Source organism: Citrus sinensis, chromosome 3 (genome assembly GCF_022201045.2).
Source record: "Citrus sinensis cultivar Valencia sweet orange chromosome 3, DVS_A1.0, whole genome shotgun sequence".
NCBI lineage: Eukaryota > Viridiplantae > Streptophyta > Magnoliopsida > Sapindales > Rutaceae > Citrus > Citrus sinensis.
Window position 1 is genome coordinate 41,002,143 of NC_068558.1, and position 4,943 is coordinate 41,007,085.

Genomic DNA, 4,943 nt, shown 5'->3' on the forward strand with positions numbered 1-4,943 from the left:
TTATTAAAGTGGAAGGATCCTAAACTTTAAGGGAGGAAACCGAAAATTACCCTGTCGCAAAATGATTTGAATGAGCTTTCAAAGTGTTTCCTTTAATTTGCATTTGATTTCTGTGAATTTTTAGACGCTGCAAAATCAACATTTTCCCGCTTGGAGTAACCTGGACAATTTTATTTCCGAAAGATTAAATTTATTTATTTTTATATATTAATTGGCACTGATTAAATTTCTTTTTTATATTAGTTGGCGTTGATTTCATTGCAAGCTCATAGCTCCGGAAAGAAAAAGAATAAATGCGGGCAAAAAAGGAAGAAAGATATCAAAGAGCAGAGGCAACGGCTACAAAGTTAATGCACAAACTAATGGGGTGCGTTTGACACGTTATATTATATTATTTTAATATATATATATTGTATTATATTTTATTGTATTAGTACTGTATTATATTAATATTGTATGATATTCGGTACTACACTGTATTGTATTAAATTTTAGTTATATTATGTTTGATGTTGCACTATATTGTATTAATTTTTTAACTATTAATTTAAATTATATATTTAGAAAATAATATTTATTAGTCCTTAGAAAAGTATTAAATATAGAAGTTTTAAATTTTAAAAATTTAACATTATTTTTTTAAGTATAAAAATTAAAAAATAATTTAAATAAAGATTAGAGCATATGGTCTTAAATTTTCAACAGCATAACCTTTATTTTTTCAGTATTTTCAAACATATAACGAAACAAATAATTTAATCAAATAATCTCCAAATAATAACACAACATAAATAAATAGTAAAAACGTAAAATATTAGCTCAAAAGTCATCTTTGGTTCAAAGACCTTTCAGTTCCGGGCATATTAATTTCTACAGCAAAAGCTGCAGTAATTTTTTTGTTTGTTTGTTATTAGCAGCATCATATTCAAGTCTCTTGTAACACTATTTGAAATTTCGTAAGTAGTTGTTGGGGTTTTTAAGTTTCACTCTACGCTGAAACTTTAAAACGTAGTTTGTTTTTTATTGTTCTAAAAAGATGAAAATTTGACAGCAATGGATCCATACGCAGTCGGTGTCAAATAAGAGGAGAAACAAATATGTTAATCACTCGCTCAATCACTCATGTGAAGTGCCTTTTTTTTCGTTGCTTTGGCTTCTGAGAAATATATGCATCAGATATTACAACTCTAGAGGATAATGCATTTTGTTCCGGTTTTGACTGAAATTTAGTGGCATTTGATAAACTGATACCTCAGAACCTGGTAGAGAGTTGATTAAATACAAAGAGAACAAAAATATAAGGCTATATAAGCTTTTACACGGTTGAAGATCCTGTCAAATTGGCTTTAGTTAGCAAGATCATTTAAAACTTTCAAAAATTGAATGGTATCAAAAAGCTCTGAGAAAAAGCCGAAAAAAGGCACCACAAAGATCTTGCAATTATTATCACAGCTTGATAGACATGGAAATCTATCTTACAAAGTGGACTTCCAAGCATCAAAGAATTGGGTGGCGACAACTCCCGTTCCTAGCTGCTACCGTGGCCAGTCCCTTCTAACTAAAATGGGACAGGACCAAAAGCAAGGTCTCTCCCACTCTCCTTATGTATATAAAATTCCCTACATTCGAATAAAACTACAGAAAAAGATTTGCACATCTGCTTCTTTCACCTTATTTTGCAATCTTCAAGAGTTTGGAAGATTTCAAAGCACTTGTTAGAATGTAGCACTCCATTAAGCATTCTCACCTTCCCCACACCCCAATGGACCACCTTAATCCTATCGGCAGACCTACAAATTCTGCTGCAACTCCAATCAAATAAAGCAACACAATTGTTGCCTGCCTGAGCCTTCCACTCACAGTCTGCAATGACAAGTTCATGATACAAAATCAGAAACATTAATAAACAAAAAGATATTACCATTACTTGCAGAGGGGGATTTGTTGCAATTAGTTATTGCCATACTTATCACTTTCATTGCAGATATCATCATCATCGTAATACTAGCAATCCAGCACTAATAGTCAGAATAATAATAATAGTAGCATGAATAAAGAATTTCTGCAGAGTAAGCTCTCAAGATGCCAAAAGTGTCATTTGAAAAAAGTCTATCAAGAATTCAAGGAAAGAAAACTCATTAACAAAGAACTGAACTTTTTAATAATGTTTAATAAACTAAGTACTTATAATTTTCTATTATTAACATAAATGACACTACGTACAGCTGATGTTCGCTTTCTAATGTTTCAAATCATACCGAGAAATATAACAATTACCAAGTCAGTAAGTAGCACAATTACTTAATAAGACTTTGACTTGTCTAACCCAAAATTGTACCCAATTCTATACACTACCATGAAAAGCTTATGAAGCCAAGCTTACTTTGACCAAACAGCACTATTAGCTCAGTTAAAGGAAACCACAATTGAACAAAGTTGAGCTGAAATAACAGAACTAAAAAAAACTTGATAAAATTAAAAGTAACTCATAACAGTTTAGTAAAGAAGCATACAAAACATGAAGATAAATAAACATAGGTCTATTTTCTTGACACTACCAGGTCCTTTCCTTTTTTTTTTTTTAGATAAGATCTTGATACTACCAAGTTTTGGATTCAAAATCACCATATTACAATAATAGTTGTGATTCATGGGATACAATATGTAGCAGCTTATATGTCGGCAATTATAGTCGAAGATGGTTGTCAAACATCATCGCAAATCAAGAAGCTAATAAAGACCATGTCACACTACGTTAACATATATCAGTTCTTTGATACAAAGATATTGAATGTTATACATTTCTAATCCCAAGTCCTGAAATACAAAACAAAAGTTCACTTCACACACTCATAAAGCTAGACTGCTAGATAAATGGACAATAGGCATTGGATATGGGTCAATAAACTATTAAGCTAATTAATGCACACGAAGGAATCTGTTAGAGCTAGTAAAATAGCCCTTACCAGAGAACTTGCAGAAGCATTCAATTTCCTAAAAGGAGATAACTTACAACATAAACATTTTGATAAGCAGCAATACACATAAAATAGCTTCACTCACTAGCAACAGAGCAACTTCTTCAACACATTAATAAATCCATTTTCATTTTTAAACAACAAAATAATGCCCAGTTTCTCCAGCACAAATAGGGTAAGCAGTAATAGAAAAACATGATACATAGGAATTACCGGCCTCAAGAAATCTCCAAGCTTTCTGTCCTCTGCTTCAATTGCTCAATCAAGAATGCCCCAGACGCTGCGCTAGCGTGGTGGAGGAGCGTCGCGAAGCGTGTGGCGGCCGTGTCGGCGAAGGCAGGTCATGAAGATAGTTGGTGTCGCGCAGCGAAGGCAGTGCAGCTGGTGTCATGCGGCGAAGGCAAATCGCGTGGTGGTGGAGTTGGGGTCGCGCGGCAGTGGCGGTGCGGTGCTGAGGCACAATAGTGGCGTGGCGTTGTGCGACAGTGGCAGTGTGGAGGCAGATTGCGTGGAGCTGGCGGTGTTGAGGCAGATCGCGTGGAGGCAGATGCCGTGGTGGTGGAGTTGCTGTCGCGATCAACGGCTGTGAAAGGGAATGAAAGTGAAGGAGATACCTACGAAAGAAAGAACGAGTGAAATTTCTCACACGGGTTCAGTTAATGCGGGTTTGACTGCATTACAAATTGGTATGACCACAACACAGTACAATGATTAGTAATTACCAAACATGCTCTTTATGTTGGTATTAAATTAATTTAATACAATGAGGAGTGCTAATATCATACAATGAGGACTGTTAAATATGGTGTGTTTAATATGTTGTATTGTATTACACTGTATTATATTATTTTAATATAAATATATTATATTATCTTATATTGCATTATAATAATATTGTATAGTATTTTGTGTTACAATGTGTTGCATTAATTTATAATTATAATATATTTAATGTTGCACCACATTGTACTATTTTTGAGTAATTAATTTAAATTATATATTTTACAAATAATATTTATTAAAATACTTAAAAATGCTAAATATGAAAATATTAAATTTTAAAAATTTAATATTATTTTTTTAGTATAAATATTAAAAAATTTCATAATTCTTCATAGAAATCGAAGTTCATGGCATTAAATTTTTAACGCCGCATACATAATAAAAAATTTGATTCTCTGTTGCCAATATAATAGAATACATAAAAACAAGACTGAGAAACTACGAATAAAGCTCATCATCAAGGACTCCACAACATTATAAGAAGTACTATGTAACATTTGCCAAATTACAACACCACATCAAGACATATCACAATGTAAAATTTTTCCTAGAGATTTGGTAATTGAAAAACAAAATTCAAGTTGAAAACTGATAGTCGACTTGAAAAGTTTTAACATATCCCATAAAAGAAATGTGCCATGCCAAAAATCCTAACCCTTGCCTCTTTGACGATAAGAAAATATAGAAAATTCCAAAGTACAGTGCAATGGGAGAAAGAATGCCTATAAAGCTAGAAAAGATATTCTTAAACTACTACTTCAACCAAATTTGAAGCCACCAGGTGGAATGTTGGGCTGGTTGGTTGCAAAACCAAAACCCTGCTGCTGATTTCCGATACCACCATCTTGGATAAGCCGCTCTTCCTCCTCTTCCTAAGCCCAATATCTTTTCAAAACCTTCACAACCTACTCATAAATCTCATTGTTGTCGTGGGTCTGCAAATTCTCAATCTTATCTACTCCATCACACTCATCAATCATTTGGGTATAAACATTAACCCAATTATCCATTCCTATTTCCTTGTTAACCTCACCCACCTTGAAAATGTCCTCAAGACCCTATAGACAAACTGTGACGATCCTTTGGTCCAGACAAACCAGAAGATCACAGAGCGGTTTGATGCAACCTTGGCTCACCAGGAATCTGCAGGACCATGGTACCATAAGTGATTCTATCACATGA

General features: G+C 33.5%; 1 long non-coding RNA gene across 1 annotated transcript; it reads right to left on the reverse strand.

The window, feature by feature from the left end:
- Positions 1-1,432: 1,432 nt before the first annotated feature.
- LOC112498264 (uncharacterized) lies at positions 1,433-3,786 on the reverse strand. The gene is made up of 2 exons (XR_003065398.2): positions 3,192-3,786; positions 1,433-1,863 (listed from the first exon to the last, which is right to left on the reverse strand). It is a non-coding gene; the product is annotated as an uncharacterized LOC112498264 (long non-coding RNA).
- Between the last annotated feature and the right edge of the window lie 1,157 nt (positions 3,787-4,943).